Raw genomic sequence first — 12,396 nt, 5'->3', positions numbered from 1 at the left:
CTTTTAGCACAGAATCTTCAGGATACGTTATGGAGTTCATTGCTATCTTAGTCATATGCGTAGCATAATTAGAAAAAGGTAGTGTTCTCTTTTGACAGACAGAAACAACACACAAATGCAAATAAAATCATTTTATATCCTTTATTGGCTTCATTTTATTTTCAGTGTTACACTCCTAAAATCTATTTTTTTTTAAAGATTTTCTTTATTTATTTAGAGAAGGAGTGAGAGAGAGCATGAGAGGGAGAAGATCAGAGGGAGAGGCAGACTCCCCAGGGAGCTGGGAGCCCAGTGTGGGACTTGATCCCAGACTCCGGGATCATGATCTGAGCCGAACGCAGTCGCTCAACCAACGGAGCCACCCAGGCGCCCTCTAAAATCTATTCTTAAATTCACCGTGCTTTACAATATAATTTTATTTGGAATCATAAATAACATAGCTGCAGCACCCATTAGCCATGTAAGTAAACAGTTGTTATCAATTCAGCGAGTGAGGTGGGATTATACGTAAACCGCCTTCCTTTTGTTAACGATACATTGACACAGGATAACACAAAATTCATCAGTGAGTAAAAACACAATATTCTTAGATATTTATACAAAATTCACCCATAAGGAGAAATACATCCTTCAGACTTGCCAGATGCAGGTCACTCAAATAAAGGAGATGCTGTGACAGCTGGTCCTTTAACTCTGTGGTGGAAATTACTAAAAGGAAAAAAAACACATTTATTCTTATTTCTGTATGCCTTTCATGTGTTTGGCACATGACATCTGCTTGTGTGTATCGGTCTGTTAGAAAAATGAGGGTAATTTATTCTTGTTTATAAAAGCAGTGAATCACAATTCTGATAGTTTGGCTTGAGTGGACATCAGTAAAGGAATTTTCTTATCCACCTAAGATGAGAATATCAGTCTTTTGGGGACATGACTGTCTTCCAAAGCATAATGATAATTTCCCAGATAGAAGTACAAAACCCTGAGAAAGTGGGCGGACTTTCCCAGATAGAAGTATAAAACCCTGAGAAAGTGGGCAGACTTTCTCAGGGTTTTGTATTTCTATCTGGGAAATTATCATTCTTACTGAACGGAGGATTCTTCAGAGACGTTGCTGCTGTGACGCTGAGTCAGCTTCTGGAAGATCTTCCTCACACCTTTGGCCTTGAGATTGTGCGCCCTGGGTCAAGTCACCTGACCTCCCAGAGCTCACTTCCTCTATCTTAGGGAGAATAGCACCTCTCAGAATTGCTGTGAGAATTCTATCAGTTAATGATTCTAAAATGTCAAGTGTAGTTCTTGTCACTTGAGAGCAGGTAGGTAGTTATTTGGGGGGGGCATTGTGTAACGGTGGGCCATGTATGGATGAGTTTGGATGTCGTGCAGACTCTCCATCTGAAATTCAGCTAGTTTTTTGCTCTGGGATTCAGCTGTGTGTGAACAAGGGGTTGGGCCTCTCTGTCCCTCAGTTTTCTTAGTTTGTGAAATGGCGATTGTCGTGACTAGACCAGAAAGTTGCTCTGAGGACTGAGTGAGGGAGTGTGTATACACGCTCCTAGTGCCTAGCATGTGGTAAGTTCACAACAGGTAACAGATGATAGCCTTTATTATTTGGATTTAATTTGATTGCATACCAGTGTCTAAGCTAAAATTAAAATTCCATGTGTTTCCTATGCATATCAGCGACTTTTATTTGAGGTCCAAGGGATCTTTTAGCACTTGTCACATATTTGAACAGAGTTTCAAAACATTCTCTGATTTATACCCAGACTAATGTGTGTTTCCATTGGAAGATTTGGGGGATTGGAAAACAAAGTGACGAGGTGACAAGCATTCATCTGCTGTTGAATGAACACAATGTCAGAAGAAAAAGCCTCCAGTAAAAGTTGCAGCAGACAGACAGGCCTTTGGTACAGGACTTAAATAATGCATACGAATGATGTCAGACTCAAGGCATGCAAAATGCATAAACACAAAGGAAATTCATAATGGGCTTTTCAGGAAAAAGGTCGTTCCTTCCTGATGTGCTGACCTTGATTCTGTTTTGTGTTTTTCGCGCCGGCATAAAGATGGATGGAAGACGGGCTGCTGATTTTTTCCATTGCCAGTTAGTATCGTCGTCTAAGAATCGTGTCTCTGCGCTTTGCTTTACTCTTTTTTGCCGGGTGTGTGTGGAGGGGTATTCGTTTTTTTTTTTTTTTTTTTAATTTTAATTTTTTTATTTAAGTATTTTAATTAAAATTTTTTATTTAAGTTGATACACAATGTTATATTAGCTTCAGATGTACCCCATAGTGATTCAGCTTCTCTGCACTGTGCTCTGCTCAAACTGTAGCTACCATCTGTCACCATACAGTACTGTCACAGTATCACTGACTGTATTCCCTACACTCTGCATCTTATTCCCATGCCTTATTCATTCTGTGAGCTTGGGGGTAAGCTACTGTAGTTGAGCAGTGTCTCTGATGTTCTGTGATTCATCCGTTCAGCATCCACAAAGCATAGTCATACCCACGAGCATCCTCGCTGGATCAGTAACTTTGAATGTTGACCACTCTGAGCCCCATTGGCTTTCAGAAGGAGAGATATATATATTTTTTAAAGATTTTATTTATTTGACAGACAGAGATTACAAGTAGGCAGAGAGGCAGACAGAGAGAGAGAGAGAGAGAGGAGGAAGCAGACTCCCCGCTGAGCAGAGAGGCCAATGCGGGGCTCGATCCCAGGACCCTGAGATCATGACCCGAGCCGAAGGCAGAGGCTTAACCCACTGAGCCACCCAGGCGCCCCTCAGAAGGAGATCTTATGGAGAAGAGATAAAGGGACACTTTTCATTCGCTTATTCTTGTTTCCCTTTCTCTCACTTTACACTGATGCTTGAAATTTCTAGTCTTTCCTGCTCCACTGGCCTCACCTCTCCCTCAACCCTCTGCTCTGGTGCCAGTGGTCCTCCTTCAGCCCTTGAAAGTGCCACTCCGCTTCCCAGCCCAGGGCCTCTGTACAGCTCTTCTGTCTGGAATGTTCTCTCTCTTCTCTTCCCTCCTCTCCTTCCCCAACCTTCAGAGCTTCGTTGCCTCATTAATTCCTTGAGGGAGATTTCTCTTATTCTCTGGCCTGGTCCTGTCAGCAGCTCACCCATTCTCTTAAGACCTCCTCTTTTTCCTTCCCTTTTTCCTTGTTCATAAGAGTAACCAAAGAATTCATTTTGTATTTGTTATGTAGTATTTCTCCCTCTCTCTCAAGGAGAAGCTCTGCCAGAAAGAGCAGGGGCTGCGTTTGTCGTGTTCCGCACGGCCTCCCAGTGCCTGGCACCATATGCTCTTACGGCGCGTGAAAACGCGAAGATGTCACAGGAATGCGAATTTGGTGCTGATGTGCTTCCCATTTTATTTGTTGTTGTGGATTTTTGAGGCCTTTCTTCACACAGGGAAGTGGTCTGAAGAGAGGATAGCATACGTAAATTTCGTGGGCTGACACGATGCTCTTTCGGCCCTACCTTCTCAATGCAGTGGTCTGCTGTGGTCGACGAGGTACTGGCCGAATTCCCTGTGTTTCAGAAGGACCATCTCTGTGAAAAGGTACACATATATGATGGCCTTAAGTCTAAGCTGTAACATCATCTAACTTCACTTGATCTGCTTTAGAAGTGTCTAGATCAACTTGGAAATCTAGTTCCCTTCTGACAATGGCTTGTGCTGTGGGGACACAGGTTTCCTTTACATAAGACAATAGCCTGTTTGACACACGTGAACATCGGCGACACATGGATGGACCAGAACCTAGTTCAGTTGCAGTGGCTCATCTGGCAAATGGTACAGTATTTGGAAGGGAAAGAAACCTGGCTTGGGGATCCAGAGTGGTGGGAGCAGCAACAAGCTTCTCTTCAGCCCCGTGGAGAGTTTGTTGGCCCATAATTAGGAAATAAGCAAACATTTAAGCTTGTGCACTCCTGGCTGGGGAGGAAAGCAGAGACGCTGACCTTGTTGAGAAGTCCGTCGTTCAAAGGCTCTAGTCACCTTGGATGCCAATAAAAGGAAATGAATTCATCCTTTCTAGATTTATCCTTACCTCCTTTCAGTGACCGAGCCGAGTTCGTGAGGTTACTGACATTTTCTGGAATGTTATCTGAGAAAGGCAGCGTGTTGTAAAAGAGCTCAGGCTTGGGTGCCTTCAGGTAGGGCCCGTTTGTTAAATCCTGGCCGTTCATTACCACCTCCTCCCCGTGGGCCTCGGTTTCCTGATCCGTAATACGGGCCTGATAACACTATTGACCTCAGCCTCAGAGCACAGGGCTGTTCATGAGACTGTTTCAGAACCATGTGTGACGTGTCCCTGGTAGCCAGTGGGCAGTCTGCACTTGTTCTTACTGTTTGCTCGCGTGCACCCAAGAATCCGCAGTGGCGTGTCCCAAGTTTTGGCAGCGTTGACGTGTCGGAAGAGCCCCGGTGGTGACTCTGGACTGCCAGGCTTGCCATGTCCTTGTAGTCTATTGTAGAATCAGCCCCAAGCTCTGTGGCCCGTTGGTGCTTTATGGCAAACTATGTCTGGATTAAAGACACGGCAGAGAGAAGATTATATCCACTAAATGTGGCACAGAGTTTGAACCCGCTCTGTCTCACTGCACAACAAAACTTGTGACCGATGAGGATATTTTATCCCGCTTTCCTGGACGTTTGCTGGAAGGATGTGGTCTTGTAGCCTTCGATTGCATTCACCCAGTCAGCCAACACTTAATGATTGTGACGACTGCCCTGGGCGGATCGGCGTCACGGGCCCCTCTCCCACTAAAGAACAACGCGTCTCATCTGGAAATTCTTCCGCTGTACCCAGTTCCTGGGATGAGACAAGAGCATAGCTAACTACATTGAGGGTTTTCATCCATTTTTGCATTAAAAATGGCATCTGAAGGGGGCGTCTGGGTGGCTCAGTGGGGCGGGCCTCTGCCTTTAGCTCGGGTTGTGATCCCGGGGCCCTGGGATCGAGCCCTGTGTCAGGCTCTCTGCTCAGCGGGGAGCCTGCTTCCTCCTCTCTCTCTGCCTGCCTGTCTGCCTGCTTGTGATCTCTGTCAAATAAATAAATAAATAAAACCTTTTAAAAAATGACATCTGAGGAACATCTGGGTGGCTCAGTGGGTTGGGTGTCTGCCCGTGGCTCAGGTCATGATCCCTGAGTGAAAACATCGGGCTCCTTGCTCAGTGGGGAGCCTGCTTCTCCCTCTGCCTACTGCTCCCCCCGCTTATTCTTGCTCTCTCTCACACACAAATAAATAAATAAAATCTTTAAAACATAACATCTGAGAATAACTTCAGGGTTGATAACCACAGTTTTGGATTTTCATTAAAGCTAGATAATGTTTCAGAAAGTTTTAGTCGATTTTCACAGTTTGAAATCCCAAGTCCACAGATTTCATTCTGGATTAATTAGAATGCTATAAGCCTCTTTCGGTAACTAAATGAATGTTCCGTCCGATTAATCATAATAGTACATTAGCGTTTCCAGATGATGACCACTCTATTCTTAGTAAGTCAGATAGAAAATTCCCTTCTCTGTGATAACAGTTTGTTGACATCAGCTCAGTCCATATGAGTGTGTATGTGTGCGTGTGTGTGTGTGTACATATAACTCATTCTTTGGAATTTTCCCAATGGGAAAAAAGCACAGGAAGGAAGCCGAGGGGAGGATGGGGCGATTGCATCCTGTACCCTTTACAGGGTGTGGCCACGACTGCCTCAGCCTAAGGGACACTGATAGGTTGTGTTTTTTCATTTAGGATGCCTGACAGTCTTGAGGAAAAGTAGGAGTGGCTCTCAGTGTTTATTTAGCTGGACAGGAGTCTCCTAGGAAAGGTCTGCTCATATCCCGCTTAGGATTTCATTTCTAGAACTTGGGAAAGAGGAAGAGAAGCAGGAACATCAGTGAGGTAGGCCCGCAGAGCTCTCCAAGCCACGTTAGGACTCCAGACCCGCCCGACTTCAGTTCTGGTCTCTTCTATGAATGAAATCGTCAAGTGGGCAGGCCGGGGACATGATTTTAAGGAGAATGGAACATGTTTCTTGCTGCTTCCTAAATCTGGTTTGAAATGATTATGGATTCAACCCTGGCAAAGGCAGAGAGAAATTCCTTGGGATTATATGAGGTAAGATACTAGAAAGTTCTGTGAAATGAGTTCTCCCCTCACCAGATTTCTGAGTCCACCTGTGTGGGATTTAGAGTTCTCTCTACCTTTCTCTTTGAAACATTCTTAAATGTGGTCCCCCCCAGCTTGATCAGGACCGTTACTACCACCAATGTGGTGTGCTTATCCCATTTAATCATTTGACAACTCCATGTCATTAGTGCTGGAATTAAAACATTTAAAACTTTCGCAACAAGGGGCACTTGGGTGGCTCAGTCAGTTAAGCATCTGCGGTTGGGTCAGGCCATGATCTTAGGCTCCTGGGATCGAGCCCCGAGGCAGTGAGGAGTCGGCTTCTCCCTCTTGCTCTGCTCCTCCCCACCCCCGCCATGTTCTCTCTCATTTGTTCTGCTCTCTCTCCCTCTCTTTCTGTCAAATAAATAAATAAATAAAAATCTTTAAAAGATTTTAAACTTTTACAAATAAATATGTAGTCCCTTTGCTCTATTTCCTGGTTTCAGATAAAGTACTTTACTATGATGTTAAGTACAGGTCCTACCTACAATAATATTTGTCAAAATGTCATTTGAGTCTAAATAGATTTTATGAAAGGTAATCTGCCTCTGGATAATAATGTTTTGGTGTTTTGTCAGATTTTAAAGCTCTTCTGTCATGAATGTTATAGCCTATTTATTTGTAATGTAACGTGTATATGGACAAGTATTCACAAGACCCTCGCATCTTAGAAACTGTTGATTTAACGACACTCTTTCAATAAAACTTTAATTTTAGAATAAAATCATGTTTTTGTTAAGGTTTTCTTGTGGCAGTTGTAGGAAACTGACCCAGCTTTCTGCAGACCTTTGAAATCTGCTCTAATTGTTCAAAAGACAGGATGAATCCAGGGCAAAATTTCAGTTCTATTTTAATCCTTTTTCAATGAAAAAAAAAATTACTTTTTGGCTACAAAATGCCAATCAGTGGTTCTCAAGGTGGGTGGGATGTTGCTGTCTATCTGTCTGTCTTTCATATAGCATGCTGTCTGTCATATAGCACACAGCTGGCATTTAGTGCCCAAGAGCTAAGGATGCTATCATTGCTATAATGTACTGGACAGACCCAGTAGTGCCCTCATTTGGAAACATAGATAAATGCTTACTTAGTTTAATGAAAAGTAACTTATTGGTTTAGTAAGGATTCAGGTGAGTATGCTAACTCTGGGAAAGTGGTTCACCTTCTGATCAAGCCAGTGTGGATAAAGTAGGCACATCTGCAGAATTATTCTTTAGTGTTAGTAACAATGAATGTTCCAGAAAGGTTGCTCTCCCATACTTCCAACTAATATTTTCAGATTGAGTTTGGATTAGCTCTAATAAGTATTTGGTTCACTTTGATGAGCGTAACCTCCCTCTTTCAATCAAGTTAGCTGTTATAGTTCCTGATCCTTACTGTAAGAGCTCACTAAGATCAAAGGTGTGACTTACCCCAACTGAAGGATGCTTTTATGCTGAGCTTTAAACTGGATCCCATCGTAGCACGATTCCATTCCTGGCAACTTTTAACACACATAGTGCCACGACAGAGATTTCCTAGTTAAACACGTTCCCAATACAAGTTTCATTGTGTAGGTACACGAGGGGCTCTCTGCTTATTCTTTATTAGGCTGAGCTTAAAGGTCATTGATAGAATTTTAGTCTTTGAGTGACCTTCCACTCAAGAACTGCACAGATTGATCTACTCTGTGCGAGAGACTATGTTCCGTGTGAAATAGCGTCATGTCCTGTCATTGTACATATGGACTGCACTTCTGCTAGTTCGGCATCCAGATTAAGGAAGAAAGCAGTCTCCAAAAACATATGAGTTAGCATGCTTTTGTTTTAATTGATATATGTTTATGAGAAATTAGGATAAAATGGATTTCCTTAAAAGAAATTTAAAAAGTAAAAACTAAGGAAATGAGGTTGAGGAACTGTGCTTTTGAGTATGAAAAGAAAAATGTAACTTTCTATGAAAGAAGGACGAAATGGGGCGCCTGGGTGGCTCAGTGGGTTAAGCCGCTGCCTTCGGCTCAGGTCATGATCTCAGAGTCCTGGGATCGAGTCCCGCATCGGGCTCTCTGCTCGGCAGAGAGCCTGCTTCCCTCTCTCTCTCTCTGCCTGCCTCTCCATCTACTTGTGATTTCTCTCTGTCAAATAAATAAATAAAATCTTAAAAAAAAAAAAAGAAAGAAGGAAGAAATGGACTAAAAAATTTTTAAACCTCACATATGTTGCTCCTGGTATGTGCCACGTTCAAGTATTGTACCTAGTACTCCTTACAGCTTTCAGAGCTAAGTGCTGTTATCATTTTGTAGATTAAAAAAATGGAGTCTATGCAGTTTTAAGACTTGCCCAAGGTTATGGGTCCAGTAAATCAGAGAGATGGAATTAAACCCAGGTCTGCTCTTTCTCAAAGTTCTGGGATCTTACCATCACCTCATTGCGGCTGACTGGCAACGTCATTATGAAGTGGTGTATGACTCTCTTGGTACCTGTAATAAATGATTAGTACCTAAAACATAAAGCATACTTCTCATGTTGGTTGAATAGGAAGCTCATGTTGGTTGAATGACAGAGATATATTTAATACGTTGCGTTAAGGGTTTTATTGAGTTACTAAGTGACGGAGAATCTGAGCTTTCTGTTTTGACTGATGAAGGTTGGGTGTGGGCAAGTTGGACTTTCGGGAGTTGTTTGGTTAAAGAGAGGGACAGGAAGAGCATGGTGGGCTTAGAGAGTGAAATTCAGGCTGGTGGCTGGACTTGGAGAGAGCTTAGAGGTGGATGAGTCATCTCGCGGTGTCGCTGGACTGAAGAGTCTGGAACGGACTCACAGCCTTCTGCACCAAGGCTATTGATAGCTGCCGCAGCTCTGCGCGTGCAGGAAAGATGGAGATGGAAGGAGAGGGTCACGTTTGGGTTCTGGCCCCGGCGCTTGGTGCTGGGCCTGGGCGCCACGCACTGTGGGCTGTCTTCTCCTGCCCTTCGAAAGTCCACTCCGCACATGGCAGCCAGAGGGATTTTTTTTAAAAGGTGGATCATGTTACTTACATGCTTTAAGTCTCCCAGTGACCTTTCCTCATCCCCAGCATGGAACCCAGACTCTCCACAGCGTTCTAGATGGAAGGTGTGCGAGAGCCTCTAGGAGCGCGGCGTCTGGGCTCACTCTGCACAGGCCAGTTTCAGGATCTTGGACGGATTTCCCAGCTTCTCTGTGTCTTATCCCCGTCATTGAGAATCTGATAGTGGTGCCTCCCTCAGAGGATGGTTACGGGTGTCAACGAATCCATAGGGACAGAGACATAGAGCAGTGCCTGACCTTGATGCCAACTCTGAGCTGCTCTTCACTATCTGGTATTCTGGGCCGTGACTGAAACTCTCAGGAGGTATTGGCCAACATGAGTTCAAGTATTGCTTCTCACCGATCTGTTGGTGGTTTCCTCCCTTGTCAGAATGAGTGTTTAATCAAGTAGTTTGGGATCAAGTATTTTATGTAGAGATTGGCTTAGCGGCCCGTCCTGCCTCTGCTGGGGGTATGTATGGCTGCAGGTGTGAATGCTCAGGAGGCCCCTCGGGGTGGAGGGTGCTTAGGACGTGGCTCTGAGTCACCCAGTGTGGATCTTATGAAAGATTTCCCATTCTCCAGGATGGGCTCCACCACCCCTGGTCGATGGCCTGCCACAGAGGAGATAACCATGGGACATCTCTTTCAGACTCGGGGGTGCATGGCCTTGAATCAGCACATGTGTGCCCACTCCACCATGCGAGGGCAGCGACATGTGTGCCTTCTCTGGCACACGTTGTACCCCAGGACCAGACCCAGCCGCCTAGCCATCAGCACTTTTCTGCCTCTGTTGCTTTTTTGTCCTGTGATGTGCCTTTTTCTCCCATCTCTGGCACATTATAATCAGCAGTTCTTTCTGGTATTTATAGGAAAATAGCTCTTCAAGTTAGAACCAAGCCATAGTCATTAGTGGGTACATCTCAGCTGGTGGTTGTGGTATCAGGATCATAATCTCTAGGAACAAGAGGAAGCATCGGTGTCAGGAATTGGGCATCTAGGGAGACTGGATTAAAACTAATGTCACCTTTGCAAATTCATGAGGAAGGCTGTTAGTGAATTCTCACAGTACTTCATAAGATTGGTATTCTGTATGGCCCAATCCCTAGTAAAGAATCACTCTCCCCTTGCAATGTAGTTCAGATCCCAAAGTCGTTGTCAGAGTTTCTCTGTCCCACTGTAGCAGGATTCCATAACCTGCCTGGCACATACTTGTAGAAAATTTGCAAAAACTTTTAGAAAATTATTAAAAACAATCACACAGTCCCTGTGAAGTTGTGCTCTTTGTCTAGGTCTACAAAGATACTTTTGATTCAGATTGTTGTTTAGTCCAGTGCTCTCCAAATCCCAAATCTCAGGGCATCTAATTTTTGAGTACAGCCAGAGTACACCAGGCCCCTCCCTGATCCAATCTCAGGACATAGTTACATTTGATTTGTATCCAAAAGGTAATTTGAAACAACTTAAATGTTTATGCCATTTGTGAGGAAATGTGGGGAGGAATTACTTTAAAGCAAAAGAAAATTTGCAAGCATCATTTTTCATCTTTCTGGCACAATCTGTCATATGGCATCTTTCTTGAAAACTTTCTCATTTCTAACTCCCCTTGGTTGATTGATAGAAGAGTGAAGGCTTTGAATATATACATATATATATTCAATATATATATATAATATATATTACATATATTATTCTATTTGTATGTATATATCTCAAATATATATACATATATATTTGTTCCTATTTTATCTCTATCACTCTATGGAGATTTTGGAAATATTAACAGGGACATAGAAACATTTGCAAATCCAAATTATGTTTGGATATGTTTGAGATGTCTGGTCACGTCTCCTGTATATTTTCTTATTATCTTAAAAGCTTGTTCAGAGGACATTTCTGGAATCCAGAAATCATGTACAGGAAGAACAATCTTTTAAAGGTAATTTTCATAGTGATCTCTGCATGTGAAATATTATGGGGAAAGAAGAGTTTTAAAGAATAAGCCTTTCTGGGGTGCCTGGGTGGCTCAGTGGGTTGGGCCTCTGTCTTCGGCTCAGGTCATGATCCCAGGGGCCTGGGATTGAGCTCCACATCAGACTCTTGCTTGGCAGGGAGCCTGCTTCCCCCTCTCTCTCTGCCTGCCTCTCTGCCTCCTTGTGATCTCTGTCTGTCAAATGAATAAATAAAATCTTAAAAAAAAAAAAAAGAATAAGCCTTTCTGCTTATATTATTTTAGCTTTCTGTGGCATTTGAGGAGAGAATTCATTATTTTAATTATTCTTTACAGTAACGTTGTATGTTAATATAATTAATTGTACTTTGCCAAAGATGAAAAAGATAACATCCTGGGGCCCAGGCAACAAACTAAGTTTTACAGCTGAATTCAGCTCTAAATATGGCCACTTGTTTATTGCTTCCGATGACCATTCGTAGAACTAAAAAATGAGCCCCCTTGGTAATGCAGTATGTCTGCAGAACATGAACCAAAGGAGTGCCCGAAACACCTTAATGACTGGCTTAAGGGTGTAGATCTCCCAAAGGGTATCTCCGTGTGCCTCCCAGGATACATCAAACCTGATAGATCCCGAGCCCTATGAACTACACACAGTCACAGGGAGTGCTGATTGTCCCGCTCTGTCCCTCTTTCACACTGCAGAAAGTTTGCACAGCCTGGTCACGCACTCTTGGCGTTGCATTGTGCCTCTGTTCCAGTCGCCCCCCCAGTCCCCACACTGGGAACTCCTGATGGCAGGAAGTGGGTGCTTCTTCTCTTCTGCAGTAGGAGTCAGCGAGTGCTTTTCGGTGAATGAATGAACAAGCTAACAAATGAGAAGGAGAGTTGTTAGCAATGAACAGGGCCCAAAGCATTGCTGTGATTGCTCAGTATCCCTGCAAATAACCACAGAACAGGTTTTCCATGTGTGGCCTCTGTAGTAGTATCTCTATTGGAATTAGCTGAAATCCAGACGCCTGCGTCCTAACTCAAACCTATTGGACCAAACTGTCTGGAAGAGCAGTCCAGGAATCTACGTTTTAAAGAGCTTCAGGATGTTCATCGTGAGCAGTGGAGGTGGGCAGTCGTGACTGGGGGGGATCAGTTAGCTAAAGGGAAGAGTGGCCAGTGATGATTGTTTCCTAGTGAGTGTGTCCGACATGTTGGTAAATTTGCTTATGTAGAGATTTTTT

General features: G+C 43.6%; 1 protein-coding gene across 4 annotated transcripts in view; it reads left to right on the top strand.

Annotated features, from left to right (window-relative positions):
* The window catches only part of HECW2 (HECT, C2 and WW domain containing E3 ubiquitin protein ligase 2), a 362,339-nt gene that overhangs the window by 200,776 nt on the left and 149,167 nt on the right, over nt 1–12,396 (top strand). For 2 of the 4 annotated variants that reach the window (XM_032354249.1, XM_032354250.1), the window contains exon 1: nt 5,760–6,133. The exons of the other annotated variants lie outside the window; for them this stretch is intronic. The gene's annotated coding sequence lies outside the window, so the exon portion shown is untranslated. Of the gene's footprint in view, nt 1–5,759; nt 6,134–12,396 lie in introns of those variants that run through there. 4 annotated transcript variants of the gene reach the window in all.

The sequence above is a fragment of the Mustela erminea genome, chromosome 8 (assembly GCF_009829155.1).
Source record: "Mustela erminea isolate mMusErm1 chromosome 8, mMusErm1.Pri, whole genome shotgun sequence".
Taxonomy (NCBI): domain Eukaryota; kingdom Metazoa; phylum Chordata; class Mammalia; order Carnivora; family Mustelidae; genus Mustela; species Mustela erminea.
Note: the sequence above shows the minus strand (reverse complement) of the source record. Positions and strands in the feature narration are given on the sequence as shown.